We start from the raw sequence: 13,442 nt of genomic DNA, 5'->3' as shown, positions 1-13,442 counted from the left end.
ACGTTGCTCACTTCCAGGGGTGTGAGAATTGATCCTGGTCATGTGACCTTATCACACAGGTACGCGGCTTGTTACAGTTGTCAGAGCTTTCTCTTGTACAGAATAACCCTTTTATGGCACTATAAGGGCATGTTCCCACGGGTCGGACACAATGCAGAAAAGTCTGGAGTGTATCCTAGCCAGAACCTGCAGGGAAATCCATCTGAATAGTCGCTTTCATTTGGTGCAGATATTCTGCTGAATTGTCCACTACAGAAAATGTCAACTATGCTTAAAAGGAACCTGTCACGTTGAAAAGGCAGTCTGATGTGTCGGCATCACGTTCTAGAGCAGGAAGAGCTGAGCAGATTGATATAAAATTGTGTGGGAGAAGGTTTAGTAGAACTTGTAATTTCTTAATTTAAACTTCTGCTCATTCTGGGCTTAGGAGTCCAGTGGGCAGTGCTACTCAGTGATTGACAGCTATTTCTGTACACACTCTTGTACAGGGCATATTGATTAGGACCGACCACTGGACTCCTAAGACTAGAATGAGCAGAGGTTTAGTTCAATAAATTACAAGTTAAGCCTTATTCAGATGAGCTCCTTTTACATCCGTGTGCTGTCCATAAAAAAAACTGACAGCACACGGACCCATGCAATTCAATGGGGATGTTCACACCGCCGTTGTTTTAACCGACCGTGTGAAGGGCCTGTGGAAAATAGGACATGTCCTATTTTCATCCATTTTCACAGATCCTCAATAGACTCAAGTCTATGAGAGATCCATGAAAACGCTCCCGCGTGAAAAACACTTGTTCAGTGAAATAAGTCCTTATCCTGAATATTTTCCCAAAAAACTATATATCAATTTGCTCAGCTCCTTCTGCTCTGAAACTTGATGTCCAGAGGTAGGACTGTTATTTCAACGTGACAGGTTCCGTTTAATGTAGTCAATGATCGTTAGTTTTGCATTGGTATTACAGGACTTGGAGCAGCACTTTCAGTTTTTTCTATTTATAATTTTCCATTATGTAGACTGATCTGCAAAGACAGTTAAGGGTATGTGCACACACACTAATTACATCCGTAATTGACGGACGTATTTCGGCCGCAAGTACCGGACCGAACACAGTGCAGGGAGCCGGGCTCCTAGCATCATAGTTATGCACGATGCTAGGAGTCCCTGCCTCGCTGCCGGACAACTGTCCCGTACTGTAATCATGTTTTCAGTACGGGACAGTTGTCCTGCAGCGAGGCAGGGACTCCTAGCATCGTACATAAGTATGATGCTAGGAGCCCGGCTCCCTGCACTGTGTTCGGTCCGGTACTTGCGGCCGAAATACGTCCGTCAATTACGGATGTAATTAGTGTGTGTGCACATACCCTTATTATTTCAGAGTACAGAGGCGTCAAAAAATAAAAAACACGACCGTGCCCGTAACCACTGACGTGAAAAGCAAAAGATAGGACATGTCTTATCTTTTGCGGAGGATTTCTACGGCCCGGACACCTTCCCGCAAATATATAGTAAGGTGTTCGTAGTCAATAGAAGTTAATTGGTCCGTAATTGTGGACAAATTCTACGGTCGTGTGCATGAGGCCTAACACTGCAATGGAGAGTTTTTTAGAGCATGAAGAAAATAGTCACTTTTTCTGCAATCAAAACAGTATGCAACAATGTAACTGCAGAAAGATATGTTTGAAGGTCATTTTTGTCTTTGTGTACAATCTACATTGGGACTTAACATATAAATAAGAAATATAATATGTAATGCTATACAATGTATACAAATATTTTCTAAAAATCTATGATGGTCTTTGTCAGGGTCTTAACAGCTTATTCACTGTTTCTAGACAACTGACATGGAGGAAACATGATCACTCTTCTCCATGGCTTGACTAAGCCTGCTGTTACACCAGTGTGATATGGGTTCTATGGTGCTCGAACGGAAGTAGAATTTTTGTGCAGAAAATTCGCAGCGGAATACAGTGTCAGCCAGGAGAATGAGATTTAAACAAATCTCATCCACATGCTGCTGAACATGTACCAGACGGAAATCAGAGCATGCGCATTGTGTTCCAGATGTTCACTGCAGATTTCACCCGTTTGGTTAAGCAGTGAAATCCGCAAGAAAATCCGCATGTAACTTGTGCACATTTTGCTGAAGAAATGCGAATACAAGGAAAATCTGCAATAAATCCGCTGGCTGTGTGAGTACAGTTAGGTCCCCCTGAATGTGGTTGTTTCTGCTGCAGGTGAATGGATTTCTGCACGTTATATTCAGATGAATGGAAATTATTTTCAGTTGCGGAAATGTCTGCAATAAAATCTGCAGCATGTGCAGGTAGCTTTAGCTTAAAGAGGCTCTGTCACCAGATTTTCAAACCCCTATCTCGTATTGCAGCAGATCGGCGCTGCAATGGAGATAACAGTAACGTTTTTTTTTTTCAAAAACGAGCATTTTTGGCCAAGTTATGAGCATTTTTATATTTATGCAAATGAGCCTTTCTTAAAGGGAACCTGTCACCAGCATTTCACCTATTGAACTTTACTTGTCCCTAGCTGGCCGCTGCTATCAAAAGTTCATTACCGTTATCCCCTCTCCTGAACTCCTCCTCCGACTGTAAATAACGGTCTGCAAACATTTCACGCTTTTTATCGTAATAATCCGGTGTCCCTTTGTGCGCACACACCAGAAGAGGACATCAATGTACAAGCGCAGGATTTTGTGTGCTGGGGGAAGGCGTGGAGCCGTCAATCAAAAGTAAGGAGGCGGGGAAAATTCGGAAAGACTTGAGGAATAAAGATTTGACTCTTTTCATACGAAGATTTGACTCTTTTCTGCTCATTCGCATACGGTGTGGGAACACTAAAGAACTAAATAGTAAAGCTACAGAGCCGACTAAGAAGACAATTATAGGTTATATAGAAATGATTTTTCACCCACTAACACCAGGTATTGCTGGTTTAATAGGTGAAATGCTGGTGACCGGTTCCCTTTAAGTACAACTGGGCGTGTATTGTGTGTAACATCTGGGCGTTTTTACTTGTTTTACTAGCTGGACGTTGTGAATAGAAGTGTATGATGCTGACGAATCAGCATCATCCACTTCTCTTCGTTAACACCAGGCTTCTGGCAGTGCAGACACACAGCGTGTTCTCGAGAGATCACGCTGTGACGTCACTCATCGACTTACCTGCAAACGCCGATGCTGCTGCAGAATCAACTGTAGCCTCTGTCGCCTGGTGCCGATGTGTCCTCGCTCGTCTGACACGATGCAGGACCTGGGGCAGGGAGTGACGTCACAGCGTGATCTCTGGAGAACACGCTGTGTGTCTGTGCACTGCCAGAAGCTGGGTGTTGTGAAGAGAAGTGGATGATGCTGATTCGTCAGCATCATACACTTCTATTCACAACGCCCAGCTAGTAAAACAAGTAAAAACGCCCAGATGTACACACACAATACACGCCCAGTTGGACATAACTTTAAACACGCCCAGTTGTACTTAAGAAAGCCTCATTTGCATAAATATAAAAATGCTTATAACTTGGCCAAAAATGCTCGTTTTTGAAAAAAAAAACACGTTACTGTAATCTACATTGCAGCGCCGATCTGCTGCAATACGAGATAGGGGTTTGAAAATCTGGTGACAGAGCCTCTTTAAGTTCAGAGGGGTCGGATATGCTCATCCACTTATCTGCTACGATAATACCGTGTGGATTTTCCATTCGCAAATCTGAAGGGAAAATCTGCAGCGTATTCACAACGTGTGAACATACACTTAGGCTGGATTCGCACGAGCACATTACGTCCATAATGGACGGACGTATTTCGGCCGCTAATCCCGGACCGAACACAGTGCAGGGAGCCGGGCTCCTAGCATCATACTTATGTACGATGCTAGGAGTCCCTGCCTCTCCGTGGAACTACTGTCCCGTACTGAAAACATGATTACAGTACGGGACAGTTGTCCCGCAGCGAGGCAGGGACTCCTAGCGTCGTACATAAGTATGATGCTAGGAGCCGTGCTCCCTGCAGTGTGTTCGGTCCGGGATTTTCGGCCGAAATACGTTCCGTCCTTTACGCACGTAATGACCTCATGTAAATTCAGCCGTAAGGTCCTGTGGCTCTTCCAGTATAGGTCATCAATATTAAACCTGTAGAACTCTTTTAACTGTATTCACTACAATTTTACTGGTTTCTTTTTTTAAGGCCTTATTCACACGAGCGTATTTCACGTCCGTGTTACACGCGTTAAAACAACGGACGTCACACGGACCTATGCAATTTAATGAGGCCATTCATACATTGTGTTTTTCATGCATCGTGTGTCTGCTGTGTGAAACTCACTGTCCTATACTTGTGCGTTTTTTGCGCATCATTGAAGTCAATGGGTGCGTCTAAATCACGGACAGCACACGGACATCATCCGTGTGCTGTCCGTGATTCACGCAACAGTTGCTAAAGAAATGATGAGAAAAAGAAAAACACCTACAGTTTTTTTTGCTGACGTAAAAAACGCATGACATACGGATGACATACGCGCGTAAAAAACCTACACGGAACGGCAACGCAGAAAAAAACGCTGCGTTTTTTACACGTGCAAAACGTACACGTTCGTGTGAATAAGTCCTAAATCTGTTTTCGCTAAAATTGTAATAATTCTTAACATAAATTCGCAGACTTTGTAGTTTGGCTATTTCATCTGCAAAATTAGAAATCTTGAGCATTGGTGCTCCCCATTTTCTTGCAAACGCGTCAATTTCTATAATCTCCTGCTAGAGAATTTATCAACTGACTACAACCATGACCTCAAAAGCTGGGTTACCAATGGTTGTAAATGTTACTCTATAGGCACCATATTTCTCACTGGTGTTTCCTTCCCCACTGACCATGGCAGCTGAAGTAATATAATTAATATGGAATATGAACGCTGCTATATCGCTCTTCTCTGGGTCAACTTTAACCAAAACACACCATATATCAATCAAATAAAATACTTATAATATAGTACAACCCTCCAAGCATTATCACCATAACGGCAGATTTCAATATCAATCCATATAGTTCTATTTATTCAGTATTATTTGTCCATGGACGGAAATAAAGCAATTTTTAAAGAGGATAAAAAAAAACCATAAAAATATCCTGGTAACAAAATTTACATTCAGAGCAAGTTATCGGCGTCTCTCTTGCTAGAGAGGACTGACATTCTGCAAACACCATATGGATCCCTCTGGATGTATGTGGATTTAGGTAATAATATGATTTTAATCAGTATAGTCATACATTTTGTATGATCTGACCTTGGAATTGTATTACTGCGATGTGACTGCAGAGCTCCACGTAATCCTCAGTATAGCCTACAGGTGAAGATTGTGAATAATATTTTTCTTGTAAAGATAATTAAATTCATACATGTAAAGGCACTAAGTATACTGCAGTTATGTGAATGGAGACAGTAATGACTCCATCAGTAGAGAAACGTCTATTTTCCTAAATGTTCTACCAAAAATCATTCTCAAAGGGGTCGGAGAAGCTGAAATCTGGGGTAGTCTTCTATAAGGTCCTCATTCTGCCGAGCTGCTATAGATGTCTCTTCTTGCAGGACTTAAATAATCATCAGCAAAGTTAATTTATGCTATGCTGGGTCAAGGGGTCTGTCATTTTTTTTACATCTTTTTGAAGTATTTAGAACACTATTTAAGTAATCACCTTGTTCCCTTTTTGTCAGATCGGAAGGGGAAAAAAAATAAACCTAACGCAGCTCTCCGATGTGAAGATTCAACAAAAGAACACCCCAGACGTAAGGAGGTTTTCAGGTTTTTATATAAATAAAGCTTAGTCATTGTACTTTTTAATATACTTTGTGTTTTACATCATTTTCAAGACTTCTGCTTGCTGTCAATCTGAACATTCCTATTTACATTCTGCAACTGCTAACGGTACAGACCTAAAGGGGTTGACAATCATTTTGTTAAAGGGATCTAAAAAAATAAACTGATTACATGGTGTCCGACTGATGGACTCCCCAGCGATGATCTGCAATCAGCAGGGGAACCTGGCAGCAAGTGTTCAATTTCTCTGCAGCGCAACCACAGGGGAAACTACATGATGCCCATTGAAATCAAAAGGGCTGTCAGTGTAATGTATGGGCGTGATGGGTCCTCCAGGGAGAGATGCTCTTTGTACCGGTTCTCCACTTGATGGATGTCCTGAATGAGAGATTCTCCTGAATTAGCCCAGAATACCCTAATAGGGTATTTAAAATAGGTTATCTAAGGCTCTGTTCACATCACGTTCTTTGGCGTAAGTTTGACGATTACGCCAGGAAAAGCTAATTAAATGTAGGCTGTGACAGATGCCTTACAGTGGCATCTGTCACCATAGACTGTAATGATATTACTTTAAGAGATACTTCAAGTAATCTCTTGACCCTTTTAATAACATATCCCTTAAACGGATACCATTATAGCCTATAGGTGACGGATGCTACTGTTAGGCATCCATTTAGCGCATCCGTCACCTATCCTATAGGCTATAATCACATCCGTTTAATGAATATATCATGAAAAGCTCATGAAAAAGCCCTTGACGTATCCATTTAACGAATGCCTGTGACGGATGCCCTACAATGGCATGTGTCATCTATAGGCTACCATGTTAAAAAAGCATACAGTACATATTTAACGTATACGTTTTTTTACTGGACTACGCGGGATGGAATAGCATAGTCTACCACACCTTTTTTTCCATTATACTGACATATACCGGCCAGATAGAGGCCAAATATGACACTCTTTTGACCTGGAGCCCTATGGACATGTTTAGTGTATATGTCAGGAGCTTGCCCTGAACCCTAAACATAAACAAAAACGTGAGCCCCTAAAGAAGACAACCCCTTTAATACTTTTCATGGCTGATACTTTGCTACAAGTGTTATGCAATCTTAGGTGATTTAAAGAGCCTGGACTCTAGACTGATACAAATTACAAACAGCAATACATTGTAGCAAACCCTCAGAAAAGGGGAGAGAAAATTGTGCTGCTGTGTTAAAACCTAAAGTTGGAGATTGTGCTTAACCCTCGCCAAATCAGAATTCTAAGGTTTACAATGGACGTAGGCAATTGACTGAAGCTCCTTTTATTCTTCATCTTTTTATTCCTGGCCAGTAATATTATAAACATATGAATAAGACTCTTAGAAATGTTAGAAGTCTGCACAGCCCTGAGGAAGACTTTTCAGAAACGATTATACATGTAATAAATGTTTATAATACTTCCATATAACACTTGCATAACCACTGTTCGGGTGAGTCCTCAGAACTTGTTAGGTATAAGGACATCTTAGGGCTTGTCCACACGTAACGGAATTGCTGAAGAAAATTTCTGCAACAATTCCACAGAAACTAGCAGGATTTCCGCTGCGGAAAAAACGCTCCAATTCCTGTGTTTTTTACTGCAGAAAATGGTGCGGATTTTTCTGCATTTTTCCTCAATGTTGGGAGATGGTGACATAACGCAGGAATTCAGTCCAATTTCCGCAACAGAAAAAAAAATACCCACCGGAGGTCAATTTCTGGTCGGAATTTGTTAAATCTCACCCACTTTGCTGCTGCTGTATTCTGCTGCGTATTTTCCTTCCGCAATTCTGCTACTTGTGGACAAGCCCTTATAGTTATTACATATAGTACAAGACAGGGAGACAATAGGAGAGATCTCTAGAATGGAGTTACCCCAACATAAAGTCCATTTACTTGTAGCAATAATTCTTGCAATTCATTCGTTTCCGAGCAATCGTAACGTTTATTGGACATTCTTTCTCGCTGATCAAAATTGATCAATCATATATAAAAATCATCACCATTGTTAATGACATTGGTAAATAATGCTCTTCTGACATTTACGATACACATGCTGCTTCGATCAAATATGCGTTCTAAAATGGCGACTATATGTATAATGAGTGTACTCGTAAAGATTTTTTCAAACCAACGATTGTCAGTGGTTTGAAGAATTGTTACCTGTGAAGTTTACATGAGTGAAGTGACAGCTCTCTAGATGGAGCGAGTGTCTTCATATAATACAAATATGCAGTTACCACTTACTTGTGTCCAATTAAATACAACCCACGTGTGCGAAGGTCACGCAATTAAAAGTGTTGTGGAGACTTTTAATGCTGGTTGGAGATTTCCACAACACATAATGTAATTGCAAATGTCAAAAATGTATATTCTCATCTACAGATCTACATTTCATCTAGCTCTTTCCCAACGTTTAGCATGTACTTCGGGAAAACTCTCGGCACACGCGCCAAACATGTACATAGGGGTCCATTAGCCCAATGGAGGCCAAAAGATTGTCCACTGAATGGCGTATCTCATAGGCATAAGTTTAACGTATACATCATACACTAGTGAATAGCAGCTATTCATGACGTATAGAATAAATGGGTACCAGTATAGTCTATCGGAGATGAATGCGTTAAACAGATGCCTACTAGTGGTATCCATCACCAATAGACTATACTGGTACTCGTTTAACGAGAATGTATCACCTACCGTATATATTTTTTCCTAATTAAAACCAGCTAGTGAAACAGATTATTTTTTTCTAATCTATTTTAATTTTTGATTGTATTTTTTTTTTATTCGATCTTCTTTATAGGAGTATGAATCAGACATCTTGCCTGAGCTGCTTCAAACAGAATTTAGGGATATGCAATACAGCAGCCACATGGACCATAGGAACCTGTGAACAGGAGGGGACCCATTGACTTGTATTGGAGAGCGTTCTAGGCATGCTCTATGGCCTGTGCAGAGGTCACTGTGCAGGGAGGAGGAGGAGGGGAGCCGTGTCCATCACTTATTGTGAATGGTGGATCCTGTGTTTTCTACATATAGAAGTGTTACCATGACAGTTTTTCCCAGCGTATACGTCAAACGTGATTTGAAGCGGGCCTAAAAAATATCCAGTACCATTGTCTGACCATTATAAAAAGACAACCACAGGAGATTGATTAACTGTGAGAAATAATAAAGCAAACCTTCTGTCGTTTATATCACCAACATTCTAAAATTCTAAGTATATGAAAAAAAAATACACTGAAACCTGAAAAGCAATCTGTAAAACCAGCTAAACAAGGAAACGTAGACGCGTCTCCTACATGAAAGATTACACCTCTATTACAAACACACCGAGCCTGCATGGAAAGTGCACCCTTCATTACATCTCTGGCAGGTTTCGCTCATATAGCTCGCCTCCGTGTGAAAAAACACTCCGCCAACTAAAGGGTTAAAAAAACACCATTGAAAATCAGTCTACAAAGCTGAATAATACAATAGCTCCCAATGAGACTGAGCATTATGTGGTTCTCCGTTTATTCTTAGATGTAGATGTTACCAGGTTTAGGCTGGGGACATATATTATAGTGGATGACACTAGTATTCAAGGAAGATGAGACATATCAAAACCAGACGTGAAGATCGCTCTGGATTTATCTTTATTTTAGGTGTAATATGCAATAAAATGGACTAAACTGGTATAATCCCACTATAATCTGAAATCTGAATTATACTTCGTGCTGATTTCTACTGCCGGGTACACAATTACAAAAAGAGGGGCAAGCAATATCTAAAAAAGAGGTTCCATATGTGGCACATTGCCAAATCTTTGAAAGATAGTAGACGTTAAAGCAATGATTCCCAATCTTTCAACCATGGGGGAACCCCTGAAAAATGTGTACGCTCCCAGAGCAAGCCTGACGTCTAGGTGGGCAAAACATTTTACTTGAGTATGTTCACACTGGCTATTTTCAGACATTTCTTGGGCCGTTAACGCCTCGAAAAACGGCTAAAAATGCGGGGGCTGGACGCCTCCAAACATCTGCCCATTGATTTCAATGGGAAAAACGGTGTTCCGTTCCCATGGGGCGTTTTTTACGCGGCCGTTTTTAAAAACGCCTCATAAAAAGATGTGCATGTCCCTTCTTGAGCCGTTTTTGGAGCCGTTTTTCATTGACTCAATAGAAAAACAGCTCCAAAATCGGCCGTAAAAAACACACGTTGCTTAAAAAACGGCTGAAAACATGTTTTGCCTTGAAAACAGCTCCGTATTTTCAGCCGCTTTTTGTTAAGCGTGTGAACATAGCCTAAAAGTAACAACTCTTATTCCTTTCTTTCTTCCAGTGAACCCTTGAGTAGGTTCCAGATAACACCAGGGCTCCTTCGTAGATAAACACTGAGTTCAATCGCTGATGGACGTCTCATATGTAGAATATCCTATTATTACAAAACCAAAGCCAATCTCAACAATAACAACACTGTATATTTTCTATCCCTGTACACTATGTCACTCTCACATGTAATATACTATAGAGAACAATATAGAAGTGTGACCTGTGTAATTGTATCCTACCGCCTAAGGTGTCGAGGAAAATGAGGTCAATCTAGAAAGTCAACTCTTTTGTTAAGGACTTACAAAAAGTAACAAACTAACCTTGTTTTGGAGATGAAACTGTATTTAAGACACTTATTACCAAAGTATTTGCAATTAGATCCAAAAACAAGCAAGTCTCACAAAAAATGTTAACACATTTTACAGTCTAAAAATAGATTCCATGACCCCACCAGCCCTGGGCACCTCCGGTTCTATCGTTATGAAACTCTCTTCACGAAATTACACGGTGCGTTATTTGTGTCCCAACAATTGTAAGATTTTTTCTTTTCAAAAAGGAAAAACCAAACTGTTAAAGTTCAACAGAGAAAATATTACTAAATGTATTATTATTATTATTATTATTATGAAATATAGGTCAGTTTTGACTCCTGATCACTATATGTCATATCTTCTGCTTAAGCCTTGAGGCTTCTTCATGACATGCTCACAGCACATATTGTATAACCAACAAAACAACAACATTATTGTTTCCAAAAACTTTCCTTGGGTGTCTCCATTTACTACTTTCATGTTTTTTATTACATTTTATCACCAACATCCTATATTAATGTATGACACCTATGACCCATGACCTTATCCCTCTTAAAGCACCTATAAAACCTGCTGACCTTGTGGGCACCGGTAAGCATTATTTTGGACTTACTTAGAAGACCAAACTCATTGGATAGGCAATCATACTTGGAAGAGCTGAACGGAGAACCGGAGAAGGACAACCAACAAAAAGATGAATAGATACAATCACGGATATGCAATGAAGCAGGCCGAAGACCCCAAAAATTTGACAGAAAATTATGAAGAAAAACGATTTACACAACTACTAAACTATTTCTTTATCATGTGTTCCTTTTAGTGATCGCAATGTAAGGACCCAAAAACTTTCCAAAATTTCCCATCTCATAATCACTTCAGTGTAAATCCGTATTTAGTTAGTTAAATAAAGCCGCTATTTATTTCATTGTCCTTTTTAAACTCTACTTAACATGAATTATTATTGACATTTATTAGCTGAACGTCTTCCAGGCCATATTTTTCCCTCAACTTGATATTAAGTGACTGCTCTGTAAAATAACAAACTGACAATCAAAAGCAGAGAAAGACTTAGCAGGTACCATGTGGCACACTAAATACTGTCCGTGAGTCATCCAGCAGCCATCCACATGTAGCAATAATAATAATGATAATGACAGGGATATCCCTGCCCAACACAAATACAACGTGTCATTTATAGGATAGGCATACTCGTCCTACTTTGTCCCAGGATCCGCCTTCAACCAAAGGGTTAAAGAAGCCTGTAGTAATATATGACCGGATACAGAGCAGTGGGCACATTACACGTATTGTATGCCCAATCCTGCTGCAAACAACACCATATTGGCGGGATATATTATTACTATTATTATTAATATTTAACTCTTTGTATGAATCACAACACCCCGTAATGTACGGTAAAATCGAACAATCCCATTAATGAGTCCTTTTATTATTTATACAATATCCTCTGTGCGGGAACACCCTTATGCCAGCCAAATCTTGCCAATGACATCTAATATCAACAAAGTTAAGCCAGACCAATGAAACCATAGAAAACTCACATGGATCATTAACTACTTGACAACTGGAAAGCAGGCACCACACACTGCAACTGATATGTATCTGGAAATGTCAACTAATTGGTTAAAACAGGCAATTTCCCATAAAAGAAAGTGGCGCAGAGCAAAGGGTGAGACTACGACATCAGAGGGCACGTAAAAGCGATAATAGTGCAGGTTACCAGTTAGGAGGCCCTGCAGAAAACCAACAAAGCTCCCCCATAATCCTGGCAGGTCTCTCATCCCAACATAAGACAGGGTGCCCCCTGATCAACCATGCCAATACAACAAACCAGCTGTAAAAGGATGTGTTGTTACCTATATCGTACCCCATGGCATGACTGGCACACATATTACCCACTGAGGTGTCTATATAAATGTGCATGAGTTGCCCACCAAGCTATCCTGAAGAGGACAGCGACCTGTGCGTGGAGCTGTCAATAGTACTGGTTGTGTTATTATCGGGTGAACTGCCCATCTGGCACCCCATGGCATGACTGGCACACATTCCACTCACCATACTGCGACTGGAGCTTTCTATATAAGATTGCATGTGTCCCCAGCAAGCTATCCTGCAGAAATCAAGAAAGCCTTGTGCTTGGAGCTGGTCAGCTGTCACTAGCACTGGTTGTGCTGCTATAGGATGATCTGCCCATCTGCTACCCCATGGCATGGCTGGCACACGTAACACTCACCATACAGGGTCTTTATAGTCTGCATATGCAAGATACCCCGCAGAAATACCCCGATCAGTCCTGAGCCCGGAGCAATATGCGATCAGCACCATGCAATTGTCTCCTCTCAGCCATCAGCTGCTGCAGCCGGGATGTCACCAAACCATGCCTAGAACCCCCCTACCCCAGGCGGCTGCTAACCTCATGTATCTCCGGTGACTGGTCCCTGCTCTCAGCCGGCTCCCCCTTTATATGCTTCTCTCCTTCTTCTAATTAGGACTTGCTAGGTCCGGGAGAGAGAAGCCGAGACAGCAGCAGTCCCTGGAGGGGCGGGTGCGCGCTGCTCGTACAGCTGCTGGACTCCAGCCCTGACACCTCCTCCTGGGGGCGCGTGCACGCACAGCTCTTCTGCCACCGCCGCCGCTGCTGGTGTGTGTGCGGGGCCGCGCATGCGTGTGCTCGTATGTACGCAGGTCTCTCCGGCTGTCCCTCCTCTGTCACTGAGATGAGGGGAGGAATACGGACACTGACACACGGCATGTATTGCTCATTTTTGGCTAATACGAAGTCAACATACAGTATGGCTTGTTCTGTATTTCTCCTGGCACAAGTAGTTGGCACAGAATACCAGCTTTACATTTTATTTTCTCTGTAGATTTATTAGTGGTAGCGCTGACATATTGTAGTCCCTCACATGGTCCCTGGTGGAGCTCACACTATATATTCACGCCTGGCGT

General features: G+C 41.4%; 1 protein-coding gene across 5 annotated transcripts in view; it reads right to left on the bottom strand.

Annotated features, from left to right (window-relative positions):
* The window catches only part of PLCB4 (phospholipase C beta 4), a 263,547-nt gene extending 250,452 nt beyond the window's left edge, over positions 1-13,095 (bottom strand). For 4 of the 5 annotated variants that reach the window (XM_075863064.1, XM_075863062.1, XM_075863065.1 and 1 more), the window contains exon 1: positions 12,907-13,095. The gene's annotated coding sequence lies outside the window, so the exon portion shown is untranslated. Of the gene's footprint in view, positions 1-12,726; positions 12,887-12,906 lie in introns of those variants that run through there. The other variant, XM_075863063.1, reaches the window with a different exon arrangement.
* Between the last annotated feature and the right edge of the window lie 347 nt (positions 13,096-13,442).

Source organism: Rhinoderma darwinii, chromosome 4, assembly GCF_050947455.1.
Source record: "Rhinoderma darwinii isolate aRhiDar2 chromosome 4, aRhiDar2.hap1, whole genome shotgun sequence".
Taxonomy (NCBI): domain Eukaryota; kingdom Metazoa; phylum Chordata; class Amphibia; order Anura; family Rhinodermatidae; genus Rhinoderma; species Rhinoderma darwinii.
This window is presented reverse-complemented; position numbering and strand designations above follow the sequence as displayed.